We start from the raw sequence: 20,865 nt of genomic DNA on the forward strand, positions 1-20,865 counted from the left end.
ACTTGATTAGACGTCCAAATACTACTCATGGTGTATGTGCTTGATATCTTGCATTAACTTGTTTGATTTTTCACCAATACGGATGTCAACGATAAACGTCACTTGTTTGTTTCCAAATTTTCGAAAAAGTGAATCGATATTAGTTGTAGAAAAGTATTAATTCGTCGATAAAACTTAACCACAACTCAAGTTTCCATAGAAAAAATCCAGTGCTTACTTTGCTTATCAAATAATTGTACAAAATTAAAACCTTAAAATTAGTATACAGGGTGTTCCACGACGAGTTAAAGCTATCTGTATATGTAATATGTACAATTATGAAAATTTCTACGTTTCGGTTTTCAGATACGATCTTTTTAACTAACATATTTTCAAATATGACCAATTTTCGATTCTGTTGGAAGTAACGTAAAATTTTATCATATTTTTGTCTAAAAACTTTATTTGTAAAAGGCATACTTTTTGAATTATTGATTTTTTTGTAAAAAATTTGACCGTTGCAGACCCTTATAACTTATTTTTTAACCAGTATACCCTTAAAGATATGAAAATGGTTTCTGTTTGGTTGCTTTTAGCAAGATCAAACGTATTTGAATTTATGATAAAATATTTTACATATTATACAGGGTGTGTATAAAAAGTGTTCTAAATTTAACTTCATAAATATCAAATTTCTTTATTTTTTCAAATAGAACCACCCGGTTTTTTCCATTTTAATGCATTCAAGGGTAAAAAAAGGAAAATTCATGTATAATTTCCTATACTTAAACTCTACCGTTATCCAGATTCAAAATATTCTCTGTAAATTTGTAGATATGCAGGTGTGGTCTAAATTTTATTTATTCCTTATTAAATTGTGAACGAGCCAACTTTGAATACTTTTTATACATACCCTGTATAAATTGAAAAATTTTTCAACATAAATTCAAATAAGTCTGACCTTGCTCAAAGTAACCGGATAGAAACCATTTTCATATCCTTAAGGGTATTCTCGTAAAAAAATTATTTATAAGAGACTGTAACAGTCAAAGTTTTTACAAAAAAATTTATAACTCAAAAAGTATGCATTTTTCGAAAAAAGTTTATAGAGAAAAACATACTAAAATTTCACGAAGATTTCAAAAATGTATATATACAGGGTGTTCTATTTAGAATAACTTAGTTACAGTCGATTTCTGGTAGAACCGAAAGTCGGCCATCTTTGAAAATATTTTAGTTAAAAAGATCGTATCCGAAAACTTAAACGCAGAAATTTCCATGACTTTACTATGAGTATTTTGCCATATACAGATAGTTTTAATTCGTCGTGAGACACCCTGTATAGTAGAGTCCATCGTATTCTCTGGTTTTAACCAAACGTTCAGAAAAATATTTGAGACCATTAAAACTATTCTTTGGGCCTGGATGCATCTCATTTGGATTCAAATTTTTCTATATACAAGAATGGATCTGAATAAATAGTAATCTGATGGTGCAAAGTCCGGAATGATTTGAGGATATTGAGGGAACTCAGTCCACGCGGCTTTAGCATTATCTTGGAAGAGAATCTGCTTTCTGGATATAACATAACATCTCAAACTATATCCTAGGAATTGATAGTTCAACCATCTGAAATGTACACTAAACCTTCAACCAGACCACCAAGTCTTGTTAATCCTACTTATATGGCACTTTTTGGGCTTGGAATCATTTCATTTGGATTCAAATTTTTCCATTCTTGGATCAGAATAAATAGTAATCTGTTGGTGCAAAGTCCGGAATGAATTGAGGATATTGAAGGATCTTGATCCACGCGGCTTTAGCATTATCTTGGAAGAGAATCTGCTTTCTGTCTATTTCTTCCATAACATCTCAATCATCTGAAATGTACACTATACCTTCATAACCAACCAGAGCACCAAGTCTTGTTACAACAATTTAGTTTGTCTTGAGGAATCCTTCTAGCACTTTCTTATTTTCAAAAATTTTGTTTGTCATGAGTTGAATCACTAAATTCAGTATACAGAAGCTGAAAATTTTAAGTTTAGGCAAATAGAGATTAATTGGAAAGGATACTGATGGAATCCAATGAGTTTTGTTTGATGAGGTTTCAAAATTTTCTCACCAAAAAGCAGTATATCTCAATTTTTTAATGCCTAATTCATCTACTGCGAAAAGACTAATGAAAAATTGGAAAGTACTGGTTAGTGATGTGGAAAACGATTCTTCAGGGAATTCTCACGGATTTACTATTAAATCCTTTCTAGTGATGAGGCCCATTCATTGGAAAGCACCCACAACGTCAAAAGAAAACGCATATAACAGGAAATCTTGCACGTCGTATCGTGGAAGATCTCTTGGAAAGAATTTTTTATTCATTAAATTAATTAAAAAATAATGACGTGACCTGGTTAGGTTATAACGTCATTTAGCATAAAGAAGTCGGACGATTCGAATAGAACCACGAATCCCTTACATTTAAACTTTATAACAGATCAATCCCTTCGAAGTAGAAGTCCTATAAAACCCAACGAAATAAAGGACTATTAACTAAAGCTGGGTAAAAGTTCGATTTCGGTCGAAACAGACGCCGTTTACCGTGAATAAATGAGACCACGTGTTTCGGCACGGAAAGTATATATATTACACCTGTTTGATAATCAAATCCAAATAACTTCGAAATTAGTTTCCACCCGATTATTTTGTTTTGCCAGTTGATTACGTTTCGTTTTCACAATTCGATTCATTTCGAAGGAATTAAGACACGCAACCAATTTTTTTTCTACATTGTATGTAGAAAAACTAAAATGCGACTTCTCCCAATTAATATACTGAGTGATTCGATAAAAAAAAGGACCTAGTCACTAGGATAAATAGAAAAAAATCTAAGGTAGTATTAACTATAATCGTTGTGACTAATATTCCAAAGGTCGGTAATAAAATAACGAATTGGTATTAAAAAAAGAATTTTAACTTTTTCATTTGTTTATGTTTTGTTTATATGGTTAATATAACATATTTAGAGAAGCACTTTTGATAAAAATATCGATTTACTGGGTGAATAAATCCAAAATGAATAAGAACTTATTACTTATTGTAATCATCAAATTTCGTTATCGAATAAACCCGTTATAGTGCAGGCATTCAAGTTCAAAATGGTGTTAAACTTCCGATTTTCCTGAAAATTTAGAATTAAGCTCATCTTACGTATCAAGATCTACATGGTCGCAAGGTGTGCAAATTGTTTTTAAGAGGTGAAAACCACCCCTTATCTAAAAATACCAAGATTCTAGTTTTTCCTATTTTTTTTTTAATTCAAATGTTTTTCGTTTGTACATCATAAATATCTTGACATATTATATAATGGAAAATTTATATATTTTGAAGTATCAACCCTTAAAAACCTTTAAGAACTACCCTTCTGATGAAAATAATATAGGAAAAAGTCTTTCAACGATTTAAAACTTTGCAATTTCATTTATTACTGTGAAAAATTCATTTTAATAAAATTCAATTGGTTAATAATTTTTATTATTCAACACTTGCAAACTACCCCTTTGCAAAGAATGAAATAAAAATGAATCTAATAACTGCCAACTTTTGATAAAAAATAAAAAAAAGTTTTTAATGACTGTTAATGTTTTGATTTTGAATTCTTTCGGTATTTAAGTGTATTTTGCAAACACGAAGTGATTTTTCAGTCTCTACCCTGAAACCCCTTAAGAATTCCCCCTTCACCTCATGGTACTCTCAAATGTACCTACTTAGCATCAACAGAAAAAATCCGTCAAAATTTGAAACTTTTTTATATCCTATAATTCACAAAAAAAATTTCAAATTTTTATTTTTTATGTAACTTAATTAATTTTGAAGCTATCCCATCCTACAAAAAACCATCTTGAAGGTAATTTTTAGTACTACAAGCCTATGTGTATAAGAAGGGCTTGAGATCCTCTACATTTTGTTAATAAAGGGTCAAAGGGCTGTGGATTAAGCAATCCTCGTACTATAGTGACAGATTAATTTGGTTATAACTCCGTCCATTTTTATGCTACAAAAAAATAAGGAAAGAACAAAATAATCGTCATTAAAAATGCTTTAATTTGACTGTTTATTTGTTTTTGTATCTTTCATAGTTATCGAGAAAAAATGAGCAAAAAAAAATTTTTTTAAAAATCAAAAAAAAAGTCTAATGATGATTTATTTTAAAATTATGCATTTCTAATCAACCAACCCCTATGATATCGTAAATAACATCCAAATAAAGTATTTGGTACAAGGAATAACTTTAATTCTGATTTTAAATGAAATGGCATTAGTTTTAGTACAATTTTTTTTAGCTTTAACTATTTTACATCATATCTCACTGAAATTTGGATCGAAATGACTTTTATAAGTAGTCGTTTGAAAGGTCTTTTTAAGTTTTTCAAAAAGTATTCTGTGACTGTTTGCTGAAACTATAACTTGCTTAAGAAAGAATATTGAGAGTTTAAAATATATCTCAATTTCTTTGTTTTTTTATAAGCTTCATTTTTGTTATTCACACTTTTTTCGAGAAAATGCATCATTACAGAGTTATACGTAAAAAACTATCGAAAAATGCGGTTTTTTTAAGGAAAAATCGTACTTTTCATTTGCGAATAACTCAAAAACTATTATTACAGATGTATACGTAAGAAACTATTGAAAAATGCGTTTTTTTTGACAAAATAACGTAGTTTTCAATTGCGAATAACTCAAAAACTATTATTACAGAGTTATACGTAGAAAACTATTAAAAAATGCGGTGTTTTTTGACGAAATATCGTAGTTTTCAATTACGAATAACTCAAAAACTATTATTACAGATGTATACATGAGAAACTATTAAAAAATACGTTTTATTTGACGAAATATCGTAGTTTTCTATTGCGAATAACTCAAAAACTATTATTACAGATGTATACGTAAGAAACTATTGAAAAATGCGTTTTTTTGACGAAATATCGTAGTTTTCAATTGCGAATAACTCAAAAACTATCATTACAGATGTATACGTGAGAAACTATTGAAAAATGCGGTTTTTTGGTAGAAATATCGTAGTTTTCAATTGCGAATAACTCAAAAACTATTATTACAGATGTATACGTGAGAAACTATTAAAAAATGCGGTGTTTTTTGACGAAATATTGTAGTTTTCAATTGCGAATAACTCAAAAACTATTATTGCAGATGTATACGTAAGAAACTATTGAAAAATGCGTTTTTTTTGACGAAATATCGTAGTTTTCAATTGCGAATAACTCAAAAACTATTATTACAGAGTTATACGTAGAAAACTATTGAAAAATGCGGTTTTTTGACGAAATATGGTAGTTATCAATTGCGAAAAACTCAAAAACTATCATTACAGATGTATACGTGAGAAACTATTGAAAAATTCTTTTTTTTGGTCAAAATATCGTAGTTTTCAATTGCGAATAACTCAAAAACAATTATTACAGAGTTATACGTAAAAAACTATTAAGAAATGCGGTGTTTTTTGACGAAATATTGTAGTTTTCAATTGCGAATAACTCAAAAACTATTATTACAGAGTTATACGTAAAGAACTATTGAAAAAATCTTTTTTTTGGTCAAAATATCGTACTTTTCAATTGCGAATAACTCAAAAACTATTATTACAGAGTTATACGTAAAAAACTATTGAAAAATGCGTTTTTTTTTGACGAAATATCGTAGTTTTCAATTGCGAATAACTCAAAAACTATTATTACAGATGTATACGTGAGAAACTATTGAAAAATGCGTTTTTTTTGACAAAATATCGTAGTTTTCAATTGCGAATAACTCAAAAACTATTATTACAGATGTATACGTGAGAAACTATTGAAAAATGCGTTTTTTTTGACGAAATATCGTAGTTTTCAATTGCGAATAACTCAAAAACTATTATTACAGATGTATACGTGAGAAACTATTGAAAAATGCGTTTTTTTTGACGAAATATCGTAGTTTTCAATTGCGAATAACTCAAAAACTATTATTACAGAGTTATACGTAGAAAACTATTGAAAAATGCGGTTTTTTGACGAAATATGGTAGTTTTCAATTGCGAAAAACTCAAAAACTATCATTACAGATGTATACGTGAGAAACTATTGAAAAATTCTTTTTTTTGGTCAAAATATCGTAGTTTTCAATTGCGAATAACTCAAAAACAATTATTACAGAGTTATACGTAAAAAACTATTAAGAAATGCGGTGTTTTTTGACGAAATATCGTAGTTTTCAATTGCGAATAACTCAAAAACTATTATTACAGAGTTATACGTAAAGAACTATTGAAAAATTCTTTTTTTTGGTCAAAATATCGTACTTTTCAATTGCGAATAACTCAAAAACTATTATTACAGAGTTATACGTAAAAAACTATCGAAAAATGCGGTTTTTTTTAAGGAAAAATCGTACTTTTCATTTGCGAATAACTCAAAAACTATTATTACAGATGTATACGTAAGAAACTATTGAAAAATGCGTTTTTTTTTTGACAAAATAACGTAGTTTTCAATTGCGAATAACTCAAAAACTATTATTACAGAGTTATACGTAGAAAACTATTAAAAAATGCGGTGTTTTTTGACGAAATATCGTAGTTTTCAATTACGAATAACTCAAAAACTATTATTACAGATGTATACATGAGAAACTATTAAAAAATACGTTTTATTTGACGAAATATCGTAGTTTTCTATTGCGAATAACTCAAAAACTATTATTACAGATGTATACGTAAGAAACTATTGAAAAATGCGTTTTTTTGACGAAATATCGTAGTTTTCAATTGCGAATAACTCAAAAACTATCATTACAGATGTATACGTGAGAAACTATTGAAAAATGCGGTTTTTTGGTAGAAATATCGTAGTTTTCAATTGCGAATAACTCAAAAACTATTATTACAGATGTATACGTGAGAAACTATTAAAAAATGCGGTGTTTTTTGACGAAATATTGTAGTTTTCAATTGCGAATAACTCAAAAACTATTATTACAGATGTATACGTAAGAAACTATTGAAAAATGCGTTTTTTTTGACGAAATATCGTAGTTTTCAATTGCGAATAACTCAAAAACTATTATTACAGAGTTATACGTAGAAAACTATTGAAAAATGCGGTTTTTTGACGAAATATGGTAGTTTTCAATTGCGAAAAACTCAAAAACTATCATTACAGATGTATACGTGAGAAACTATTGAAAAATTCTTTTTTTTGGTCAAAATATCGTAGTTTTCAATTGCGAATAACTCAAAAACAATTATTACAGAGTTATACGTAAAAAACTATTAAGAAATGCGGTGTTTTTTGACGAAATATCGTAGTTTTCAATTGCGAATAACTCAAAAACTATTATTACAGAGTTATACGTAAAGAACTATTGAAAAATTCTTTTTTTTGGTCAAAATATCGTACTTTTCAATTGCGAATAACTCAAAAACTATTATTACAGAGTTATACGTAAAAAACTATTGAAAAATGCGTTTTTTTTTGACGAAATATCGTAGTTTTCAATTGCGAATAACTCAAAAACTATTATTACAGATGTATACGTGAGAAACTATTGAAAAATGCGTTTTTTTTGACAAAATATCGTAGTTTTCAATTGCGAATAACTCAAAAACTATTATTACAGATGTATACGTGAGAAACTATTGGAAAATGCGTTTTTTTTGACGAAATATCGTAGTTTTCAAATGCGAATAACTCAAAAACTATTATTACAGATGTATACGTAAGAAACTATTGAAAAATGCGTTTTTTTGACGAAATATCGTAGTTTTCAATTGCGAATAACTCAAAAACTATTATTACAGAGTTATACGTAGAAAACTATTAAAAAATGCGTTTTTTTTTGACGAAATATCGTAGTTTTCAATTGCGAATAACTCAAAAACTATTATTACAGAGTTATACGTAAAAAACTATTAAAAAATGCGGTGTTTTTTGACGAAATATCGTAGTTTTCAATTGCGAATAACTCAAAAACTATTATTACAGATGTATACGTGAGAAACTATTGAAAAATGCGTTTTTTTTGACAAAATATCGTAGTTTTCAATTGCGAATAACTCAAAAACTATTATTACAGAGTTATACGTAAAAAACTATTGAAAAATGCGTTTTTTTGACGAAATATCGTATTTTCAATTGCGAATAACTCAAAAACTATTATTACAGATGTATACGTGAGAAACTATTGAAAAATGGTTTTTTTTTTGACAAAATATCGTAGTTTTCAATTGCGAATAACTCAAAAACTATTATTACAGATGTATACGTAAGAAACTATTGAAAAATGTGTTTTTTTGACGAAATATCGTAGTTTTCAATTGCGAATAACTCAAAAACTATTATTACAGATGTATACGTGAGAAACTATTGAAAAATGCGTTTTTTTTGACAAAATATCGTAGTTTTCAATTGCGAATAACTCAAAAACTATCATTACAGATGTATACGTGAGAAACTATTGAAAAATTCTTTTTTTTGGTCAAAATATATTACTTTTCAATTGCGAATTACTCAAAAACTATTATTACAGATGTATACGTGAGAAACTATTGAAAAATGCGTTTTTTTTGACAAAATATCGTAGTTTTCAATTGCGAATAACTCAAAAACTATTATTACAGATGTATACGTAAGAAACTATTGGAAAATGCGTTTTTTTGACGAAATATCGTAGTTTTCAATTGCGAATAACTCAAAAACTATTATTACAGAGTTATACGTAGAAAACTATTGAAAAATGCGGTTTTTGACGAAATATGGTAGTTTTCAATTGCGAAAAACTCAAAAACTATCATTACAGATGTATACGTGAGAAACTATTGAAAAATTCTTTTTTTTGGTCAAAATATCGTACTTTTCAATTGCGAATAACTCAAAAACTATTATTACAGAGTTATACGTAAAGAACTATTGAAAAATTCTTTTTTTTGGTCAAAATATCGTACTTTTCAATTGCGAATAACTCAAAAACTATTATTACAGAGTTATACGTAAAAAACTATTGAAAAATGCGTTTTTTTTGACGAAATATCGTAGTTTTCAATTGCGAATAACTCAAAAACTATTATTACAGATGTATACGTGAGAAACTATTGAAAAATGCGTTTTTTTTGACAAAATATCGTAGTTTTCAATTGCGAATAACTCAAAAACTATTATTACAGAGTTATACGTAAAAAACTATTAAAAAATGCGTTTTTTTTGACGAAATATCGTAGTTTTCAATTGCGAATAACTCAAAAACTATTATTACAGATGTATACGTAAGAAACTATTGAAAAATGCGTTTTTTTGACGAAATATCGTAGTTTTCAATTGCGAATAACTCAAAAACTATTATTACAGAGTTATACGTAGAAAACTATTGAAAAATGCGGTTTTTTGACGAAATATGGTAGTTTCCAATTGCGAAAAACTCAAAAACTATCATTACAGATGTATACGTGAGAAACTATTGAAAAATTCTTTTTTTTGGTCAAAATATCGTACTTTTCAATTGCGAATAACTCAAAAACTATTATTACAGAGTTATACGTAAAGAACTATTGAAAAATTCTTTTTTTTGGTCAAAATATCGTACTTTTCAATTGCGAATAACTCAAAAACTATTATTACAGAGTTATACGTAAAAAACTATTGAAAAATGCGTTTTTTTTTTGACGAAATATCGTAGTTTTCAATTGCGAATAACTCAAAAACTATTATTACAGATGTATACGTGAGAAACTATTGAAAAATGCGTTTTTTTTGACAAAATATCGTAGTTTCCAATTGCGAATAACTCAAAAACTATTATTACAGAGTTATACGTAAAAAACTATTAAAAAATGCGTTTTTTTTTGACGAAATATCGTAGTTTTCAATTGCGAATAACTCAAAAACTATTATTACAGATGTATACGTAAGAAACTATTGAAAAATGCGTTTTTTTGACGAAATATCGTAGTTTTCAATTGCGAATAACTCAAAAACTATTATTACAGAGTTATACGTAGAAAACTATTAAAAAATGCGTTTTTTTTGACGAAATATCGTAGTTTTCAATTGCGAAAAACTCAAAAACTATCATTACAGATGTATACGTGAGAAACTATTGAAAAATTCTTTTTTTTTTGGTCAAAATATCGTACTTTTCAATTGCGAATAACTCAAAAACTATTATTACAGAGTTATACGTAAAAAACTATTGAAAAATGCGGTTTTTTTGACGAAAAATTGTAGTTTTCAATTGCGAATAACTCAAAAACTATTCATCTAGCGAAAAAATTTTATATGACACTTTTTACTTTTAATTTGCTGATCTTCTGATCTCTGGGGTTATTTTGGGTGAAAAATTTTTTCGTTACGTCTGACATAAGAATCCCAAACATTTGCACTACAATTTTCCAATACCAAAGAGGTACTTCCAATAAAATATATTCTATTTTTCAATTAACTCTCTGGGTGAAATTACTAATTATTTTCTGTCAGTGTAGACATAAATTATTACTCATTTAAAACAAAATCATGAAATGACAAGCCTCATACGATACTCCGTACTGCAATTTCGATTCCACACTCGGTTCTTAGTTATAAATGTTGAACTGAGTGGTGCTGGATGATTTTCTTTTCTTTTTTTTTTTCGACGGTACATTTCTTTTTAATGTGATACCTCTTGAACAGATAATTTCTTGAGGTTTAATCTAAAATTTCGCTACGATCAAAACAGTAGACAAAGCTCACGTCCAATTCAAGTACGGTCAGTTATTTACCTTACGTCGATGATGTCTTTGTCTCTTTCTTCGAATATTACCGTCAATTTAATTGTAAAGAAGACTATGTGTTCTATGAATCGTAGATTAAATCACGTGATTAAAAACCTCCACCGTTTCTATTATATGTTGACTTGTGGATAATTATTGCACCAATAGATGTTGAAGATACCTCGAAGAAGAAAACGACATTCTGCAAGGGTCTCAAGCAAAAATATTTCTATGTCTTATGGTGACATAGTTTTTGTAGAAATTCGAATATTCGATAAAATAAAATATCAAAATTTATTACATCAGAATCTTCGTAGACAATCTGTATAACCTACTTAATGAAACGGTTCTTTTTAGATAATTTATGAAACAATCGTGGTTATTGTCAACAAAACAAGCAATTAGTCAGTTTATAAAGCATGTTCTAAATGCGATGCACAATTTTCAATAACGAATTTTGTTTTATATAAAATGAGACACGACGTTAAAAATATTTTTCTTGCTATCTATTGGTAGGACAATCAATCGGAAGCCATCCACTTCTTTATAGTATTTGACCATTTTTCTTGTAAACTGATAGCTTTAGGTCGATCTGTCTGTCCTGTTTTGTGCGACGCATTCGCGTGTAATCCAATCATCAATCTTTAAGGTTGAACCATTAGTAGAGGAAGCACTCCTATTCCCTTAATGGCAACTCTTACGGTAAGTCAATGTGGAAAATTGATAATTGAAGAAAATCATTAATTCAACCCCAAACTGTCAGGTTTAGAAACCGAAACTTCGAAATTTGTCTATGGCGATCGAAAATTTGTCAAAATAAGTTTATATATTTGAAGATGATGAAAAACTTTATATAAGATATTTTGAGTGGAAATTTTAAAGCGAGGAATTTAATTTTCTTTGAAAAAATTGACCCCGCATGAAATTGCACGTAATAAATTTCATCCAATTCACTATAAACGTGGAACTTTGTCTATGGCGATCGAAAATTTATCAAAATTAGTTTATCTATGTGAACATGATGAAAAATTTTATACGAAATAGTTTGAGTGAGAATTATAGAGGGAGGAATTTGATTTTCTTCAAAAAAATTGACTCTACATGAAATTGCACGCAATAAATTTCATCCAATCCACTAGAAACGTGGAAATTTGTCAATGGCGATCGAAAATTTATGAAAATTAGTTTATCTATGTGAAGATGATGGAAAATTTTATACGAAATAGTTTGAGTGAAAATTTTAGACCGAGGAATTTGATTTTCTTCAAAAAAATTGACTCTACATGAAATTGCACGCAATAAATTTCATCCAATCCACTAGAAACGTGGAAATTTGTCAATGGCGATCGAAAATTTATAAAAATTAGTTTATCTATGTGAAGATGATGATACAAAATAGTTTGAGTGGGAATTATAGAGGGAGTAATTTGATTTTCTTCAAAAAAATTGACTCTACATGAAATTGCACGCAATAAATTTCATCCAATCCACTAGAAACGTGGAAATTTGTCTAAGGCGATCGAAAATTTATGAAAATTAGTTTATCTATGTGAAGATAATGGAAAATATTATACAAAATAGTTTCAGTGGGAATTATAGAAAGAGGAATTTGATTTTCTTTAAGAAAATTGACTCTACATGAAATTGCACGCAATAAATTTCATCCAATCCACTAGAAACGTGGAAATTTGTCTATGGCGATCGAAAATTTATGAAAATTAGTTTATCTATGAGAAGATGATGAAAAATTTCCTACGAAATAGTTTGAGTGAAAATTTTAGACCGAGGAATTTGATTTTCTTTCAAAAAATTGAAATTTTTTTGTTTTTACTGATGGAATTTTCGTTAGTAGCAGCCATAATGCAATGGAAAGATCATATATGCAATATTTTAAAATTGCACGCAATAAATTTCATTCAATCTACTGAAATGACCGCCTGAAATAACCTGGTTTAATCAAACCATTTGAAACAACCTAATATTCTCCAGATTGATTATTTGACATGGAAGTAAGCATAATTGAAAAAACTCAACTCTTGTTATAACCGTACTTTGGTGAAGATATGAAAAAAAATTTTTGGTAATTGGAGTACCCCTGCAAAGAACTTAGGTCTTGGCGGTCTTGGTACAAAATTCGTTTTAAGTAACAGATCTATTAAAATTATATCTCCTCAAGGTTTTTGTTGTAGTGAATCACTCCAACACCACTCCATCGAATTACACAGTTTCTAACTTATCACCAGGTCTAGAAGTGGCAAGGTAAAGAATGGGGATGGAAAAAAGACAAGAACAGGCTCATTCTTGTTACTAAGTTCGAGCCTCCTGCTCTGGCAAGCTTCCTGAAAGTTATTTCTCGCAAATGCTAGAAAGGTTGTCAAAAGCTGAAAGGCGGGGCTAAATTGTGGTGGTTCTTGTTATAAATCGCAATTTCCATCACAAGATAACAGTGAAGAAAAAGAATCGGACGTTATAATCGAGAAAATAAACGATGAAATCGATGATGATTCCATCGCCGATGATGCAGAAGAAACTTCCGTGTTTGATATTTCAGTACTGGAGACGATAAAAGGGATTGTGATTGAACTGAATTTGGAAATAGTGAGAAGTGGATTAGGGAAAAAAGTTATGACATAAATTGTAGGAAATTTTCTCTGTAATGCTTTTGTATTTGGTTAATTTAACATCGCCTGTATTTCATGTTTGATCAGCTTCGTGCCGAAAATACCTAATGTACCTTCTCCGATACGAAACAACTGCCAAAGAAAGATGAAGAGGGGAACAAAAATCCGCAAATTTTCTACCGTAAAAGTTGAAAACGTGAAATGTAAAGTAGATCTTTATTTTTTCACTGGCGCGTATGCCTTGAATTTAAAATAGCCATGAATACATTTGAGTACGTAAATGCGAAGAATCAGTTTTTCACTTTTTTTTCCATTTTCCGGGTTTAAGAGATTGAAACGCGCGGATGTATGGGGATTATTATCATCCTGTGAAAATAATAATTTCCTCACAACCACCCTGTATGTATTTATCGTTAATATTATCTCATTATTTTGTTAATTATGTGGAAATTTTCTCGGGAACAATATTATTTACATTTTATTCAAAAATAAGGGAAAATAATTCAAATTTTAGCTGCTTTCAAAGCTTTCCAGGAAACTCTATAAAATTGTTGGGAGTTTTCATAATTTCGAATAAAAATTCATGAGTATCCAGCGAATTAATCCAAGTGACATATTTTTTTTCCATTTATACTATAAAATATTCCATTTGTTTCATGCCCCAGCACAGTTTAGCCCCCAACGATTATTACCTCTTCCCCAAGACACCCTCAGGGGGCTAAACCTACAACACCCACATTGAAATGTCTAAACAAACTTGAGAATACAAAAGTTGAAGCACCGTCTTCAAAATTGTGCCGAAATAAACAAAATGAGACTATGTTGGAAAATAGACAACACTGTAAGTACTTCAACGATGTATAAATAATAAAAAATAACGTTTTTTATTTTTAAAAAATATAGTTTTGGTACAACCCTCGTAAAACATAGTTTCTCTGTATACAAATTCATACTAAATTGAAGAAAACGTTGTTTGAACGTTAAAAATTTAGTAAATTAATCATTAATTTATTCAATTATATGATGATTGATTGATTTAAATCCGTAATTTGGTTTGGTAATTAGTTTTTTATAAACAAACACATTTAAGCAATCTGACCAACTTAAAATCCCTATCGAACAATCAGTAAATTGTAAATCCCCTAACAACAATTTAGTCGGCGGCAAAACCGAAATCCACACCTTGCAAATTGACAAGTGGTTAAGATCGTTGGAGGGTTAAGAGGCTCATGAGCCTCCTCCCTCTTACTTTACATGGAAATTCAGCGTCGAGTGTTTGGCGTGGAAGATCGGGACAAAGAGAGAATCGAAGAGGTCGCTACGAGAGGTCTGAGATAAGGAGGGACTGAAAATGGCGCGGCGGACCGCAAATAGCGAAGGAAACAAGGGTGCAGATTACAGATATCCGTTTGCTTTGCTTATTGCTTTGAGTAACTATGTTTACAATTATTTGATAATCTCTTATTACTTGATATTTAGATGAACATGTCGGATTGGCGGATATCATATTTCACTCATTTGGTTTACAAGTTGGAATTTATTACTTCCGTAGTGATCGGCTTCACAGTGATTGGTATCATTTATATCTATACTCAAATCAATAATTTTATTACTACCAAAATTTATATCAAAATATCATAAAAATTAAATAAATTACCTATTATACTATCAATTTTTGTTTCATTCCACTTATAAATTCTACTTAGAACAGATCATTATATTCAATGATATTTCCTTCTAATTGATCATTTTTGTAGACTAAAAAATCATTATTTTGACAACAATTTACCATTAATTAAACAATCTAAGGATCTAGAACAAGTTTCTTCTTCTTCTTCTTACGCTAGGACTAGGTCCTGTATTTTCATCAAGGGTTTGCCAGGAGTAGTTGGGATGCCGAGGAGCAGCTTTCATACCACCTTATAGGTGGTCGTCCAGGAGGTCGAGTTGTGTCTGGTTTCTTTTCCTTTGCAATTTTTGCTAACCGTTCATTTGGCATTCTGTCAACATGGTCTCTCCATTTTCTTCTGCGGCTCCATGCCCATCTTACTACATCCTGAATATCGCACATGCCCCTTATTTCTTCATTTTTCTTCCGATCGAGTAAAGTATATCCTGTTATTGATCTCAGAGTCCGGACTCTGAGAACAAGTTTATTTTAGTCATATTTTCCGATGGATGGAGCTAGAAAGATGATTCCTCTAATTGCCTGAGTCTAGAAGATGTTTCTAGCAGTGATATGTGCAATTAGGACATGCGCTTCAACATAATCATTCAAGTACAGAAAAAAAAACTTGTCTTTATATTCTGGTAGAACCAAGACGATTTTGAATAACCAGTGATGGTGGTTGCTACTTCTAAAATGGTACAAAACCGTATTGAACGGCTTGAATATATTGTGTAAGTTCCTGGATATTAATCTTCAAAAAATTTTGATGTATCCATCTAGGTGATAGTCTCGAAAAAATCAGCAAAGCATCTCAAAGTAATAAACTCATTATCTAGTATGTAGCAGTGTAGAAAAAAACTTCATTCAACTGCGTCTACTAGAGAGTAAATCTTGATAGAAACCCCTGGAAAACACATCAGAATAAAATCTCTATTCCAACACCTACAATTTTTCTTCATAGTACCTAGATACAAAAATTTAATTGCAAAATGTTCAAAAATTATTATTTTAACGGAATTGTGAGTTTTGGTACCAGGTTTTGCTGTTATCGCAATCTGCGGTTAGATGTGACGGTAAGGATATAACTTATAAGTCCCCAGATCAGCTTAGAGCATCTACTGAAGTTATTTTTTTCAAAGGAAAAAAGATTAAACAACAATGTAAATACCACTATAATACCAACCTTTTACAAAATCCTAATAAAATTTGTTTTCAAGATGATAGAGGTGTTTCATGATAAAAATTTGAAATATTTTAATTAAAAAATCATTTCCATATTACCAAATCGACTGGATATCGAAATTTCTTTATTGATCCTAGTTTGAAATATCGAAATTTTCGTAGATTATTTGTAATGAAGTCATGAAGAATGTAGTTCCTTGTTTTTCGAAAGTTTCATTGGAAAACTCGTCGATGGGGTGGCAAAAACATTGCGACAGTCAGTCTGGCGCCCAAAACGCGGTAGTTACTGTTAGAGCGAAGCTATTTTGTTGTTAGTTTTTGTGAGTCTGCAGAATTGCGACGCCACCAAAACAGAATTCCAATGAATTTCGTTGAATGTTTACCGATAAAAACAGTGGCGGTACGAAAAAAAATTCACGTGTGTAAGAGTAGTACATAATATTTGATTCATTATTGAGCGGATTTTATAATGAACCCGATTTAGCAGCTATAACTTTAGAGATTTCAGCTCATATCCTACAATTACCTCTCCTTCAGGTTCAGGTACAAGCTGGAAAAGCGATGCTCTTCAGGTGAGAAAAAGAGACGCTGATACAAGGAAAATTAGATTGTTCAGGATGAACCTTGATCATGCGTGACTGTCTGGTTGTTCCTTCCTCTTAACTGGAATTAGAAACTATTCTATTGGATACATTCTTCACCAGGTTTCTTATTTTGAGCATCCATTGTCTCTTAAATCATCATCTGGATTGAATTGTGCAATTTTTCCTTAGACAATCGAGTTATCGACTTCTTGGCTACGGGTATTTGTAGTACCAATTTTTTAAATGGATTTTCTATCTTGTAATGATCTCCCTGTTCATGTTGAGTTGGCTCCATCGAAATGAACCATTTGCTGAATTTAAACGTGGTCGTACAAACACCGATGATGATGAACGTTCTGGTGATTGAATTGAAGTGATTACACCAGGAAATATCTGAAAAGTCCACGAATCTAATCGTAAATTGAATTTGCGTGAAGAGTGAAGATACATTTGACCTTGAGAAAGTGGTCGATCAAAAACAACAAAGAGTTGATGATTCAGAAGAGGGTTTGGTGATGACTCTTTGCGATAATGGACCCATCTCTTCACTCCGAATATTTGAGTGGACTGCGGTCGATGAATCAGCAGAAAAATGAAATAATTGCTAAATACTTTCCCAAAGATCCTCATATAAAATGAAAAAGACTTAATTCCGCATGTTTTCTTCGTAACTTCAATAATTTCCATAAAAAGGCAGGTTTTATTACATTAAGCTACGTTCGAGTGAAGTTCTCGAGAGACTGGAAATTCACCAACTCGATACATTCTCGAAGGAGTTTTATTTAACTATACAACTTTTCAATTTCCTATTCCGAGTTTACCGAATGCAAAAGGGACTCGGAATAGTTACTTCAAAATGTGTACTGGTTGGAGTATTTTTAAATTTAACTGCCTTAATGGCAAACGCAGAGTTCTACTAAAGAAATCTGTGAAGATACGAATTGAGAATATAAATTTGATAACGAAAATTGTAAATAAATTATTTAATCTACACGTTGAATAGCTTGTAATATTTCATAATCCTCTATTAAACGCTGTCTCCAAAGAAACAAATTAATTTTTCGAAAACTATTTCATTCCAATTCCAATAAAGTGAGAAAGAACAAAGTCCAGCTATCTGAGCTTCTGAGCTTTGTCTTCCAAACAAAAATTATATTAACAAGTCCACAGTCGTAGATTTTGTGGACTACATTCCTAATACTGCTTTTGATTCTGCTGAAGAGATTTTCAGCTGGATACCATGCAAATAAATCGGAGATTTTGATGAAGGAGAATGTGGAAAGTTTTATAAAAGAGGCGAGACGAGGTATTTCGATTTGCAGAAGGGTTTGGTTGGGTAAGGTTGATACAACGATGTCTTCTTGCAAGGGAATAAAATGGTGAAATATATCTATTTGCAAACTAGTTTCTCTTTATCCAATTAGGAACTCGGACCACGACCTTTACCTACCCACTCCAAGTTCAGAATTCGTTGAGTGCTCAATATTTTACAACGCGAAAAATGCACAATCATTTGCCGATTGTAATAATATACGTTTTGTTTCATAAAATCTATCGGTTTCGAGTACAACGAAATTTATTAATAGTTAAATCGATTGTTTATCAATTACTAATTATAAATGATTGTAAATTGGAGAATATTAAATCAATTTACAATATTATAAACAATTTTAGTTCATCGGGGAGTATTGCAAAAAAATTTCCTGTTTATGCTTCCGATTATAATTCGGCTTATATGTTTTTGGGTATATTATCAGTATATTAGTTTGGATCCAACGAAATTTATGTGCATTGTTAATTTATTGGAGGGTTTACGACCGCCACTTCGTTATATGGTCAAATTAATCGGTTTTATATTGTTTCATACGTATATATGTATTTTCTATTATAGTTCAAAATTGTTTCTGAATACTCCGATTTTGTAATTGAGATCGCCATTATTTCGTAATCGCTTATTAAACATTTTGTCGATAATTCGAGGTACTTCAAGTATTTACCGAACCATTTGTAAGGGATTATCTAAACTGTCCATTACGATTTTTACGAGGTTTGTTACTTGAGTTTTGAGATATGGCAACGCTGTTGTCATTATCAAAAATCTTAAGAATTGAAAAAAAATCATGGGAACCAATCGTAGACGACGAATCAATCACCACAAAACCACAAATATAAACAAAAACGTTACAAACAATCCAAAAATTGAATCCACCGTATAGTCCTTATTTACCAGCCAATGATTTCTTCTTTTTCTTGCATATCAAAAATGAATTTCGAGTTCAGTCTTTCTATGCTAGTAATAAATATACTGCTTAACAAGCTTCGTAGTCTACTGTTACCAAAATTGTGAAAAATATTGAAAAACCAGGTAGAAATGTTAAAAAAAAATTAGATGGTCTTTTAAGGAAAATCCAGTTAACAAACAGAACTTTAGATATTGGGGCAAAGAAAATCCTCATTGGAAGTGTGAGGTTTATCTAGATTTTTTGATTAACTTCTCAGTGCCTAAATTTCAAAGACTTTTCCTGATATTAATCATCTAAATGAGATCGATCTATACCAAAAAGAAGGAGATCCACCGCATTTTCCAAGTACAGTTAGAATAGGTTTTTCCCAATAGGTGAATTGGATGACGTGGAACGATCGAATAGCCGGCTAGATCCCCCGATTTGACTCCTCTCGATTATTTCGTATGGGGTTATTCAAAATCTAAAGTATATGTTAATAGACCAGACAATATAGCTGATTTAAAAGTTAGGATAAATAAAGAAATATTGTTAAAGACATTATCAATATTTTAGATCTTAAAAATGAATTTTCTCAGTTATGATTGCACCAAACTTAAAAAATCTTTTCGAAGGGGTGCTTTTAATCCAGAAAGGGAATAAAATTTCTCAAATTGTAAATAAAAACCGATTTTTTTCACATGGTTTAATTGATTCCATTCAGACGGACCGTATTGCAGAAAGAGTTTTGCTTTTGCTTGTTTGGTAGATGAATTTCGTCGGGCAGTATAAATTCGGATTGATGAAATTTCACGAATTATTATTTGATGAAATAATTTGCTACCAAATCACGGGAAACTAATGATTCCACGCCAAACTAAATCAAAATATACCTTGAAACCATTTCCGAAGTCCATGCATACTCAAAATTCAGAAATGATAGTCCGTCTGATGACAATCGAACCGTATTTAGTAATTCAACACAATACAAGTCATGCATACACGATTCTCATACATCTAATTTCGGAATTAGACAATTTCCATTTAAACAAGTCCATTCGATTGAATCGGGATACGAATAAATTATTATAGATAGATTTTCCACGAGTTATCTTTAAGTTTCTAAAGTCGCATTCGATTATTTCCATATTTTTGTTGAGTTCTTCAACTTTGTCGATGTTATCAACTAATTCATCCGCTATTCATCAAGGAAAATCGAGTTGATCAGCTGTTGGTTCAATCCACGTTGAAAGTCATAGAAACCAAGATGAATCAAAACTTAAGTAGCAAACTTTTCATAATATTCACGTTAATTTCTATTGAGATACAGAAAATTTTCGACTTGCACATACATTTTCTCAAATAAGATCGATACGCAGCATCTCCCATAGGATATCTCTGGTTGCTCTTAATTCCTCGATCAGTACGATCGACGAGGAATTCGAGACTAGCTAAAATTAGTTTATTCTTATTTAGAATGAACGTCGGAAAAGGAAAGTTAAGCTAACGCCTTTAGGGAATTGGAATAATCCGTGATCTTCGTTATTCTGGTCGAATCGACAGAAATTCAACTAATGTTTTTCTAAAAATAGGACATTCAAGTCATTATTTAATTATCTTGTATTTTTTTTATAAAACTATTCACCGAAACTGATGCAGTTGCATTTCTTTTCAAATATCAAATACTAGAAAAATATCTAGAAGCACCAAGTCAAGTTATTTTGGTGTCCATTCTAATAGACTTTTGTCAGCAATCTTCACAATTTTCAATTTTATTCTCTGTATTTTCGATTTTTGATTTTCTACAGCAGAA

General features: G+C 30.3%; 1 protein-coding gene across 2 annotated transcripts in view; it reads left to right on the forward strand.

Annotated features, from left to right (window-relative positions):
* Positions 1–20,865, forward strand: part of LOC130447365 (carbonic anhydrase-related protein 10) — a 177,240-nt gene that overhangs the window by 15,299 nt on the left and 141,076 nt on the right. The window lies entirely within an intron of this gene.

Source organism: Diorhabda sublineata, chromosome 8 (assembly GCF_026230105.1).
Source record: "Diorhabda sublineata isolate icDioSubl1.1 chromosome 8, icDioSubl1.1, whole genome shotgun sequence".
NCBI lineage: Eukaryota > Metazoa > Arthropoda > Insecta > Coleoptera > Chrysomelidae > Diorhabda > Diorhabda sublineata.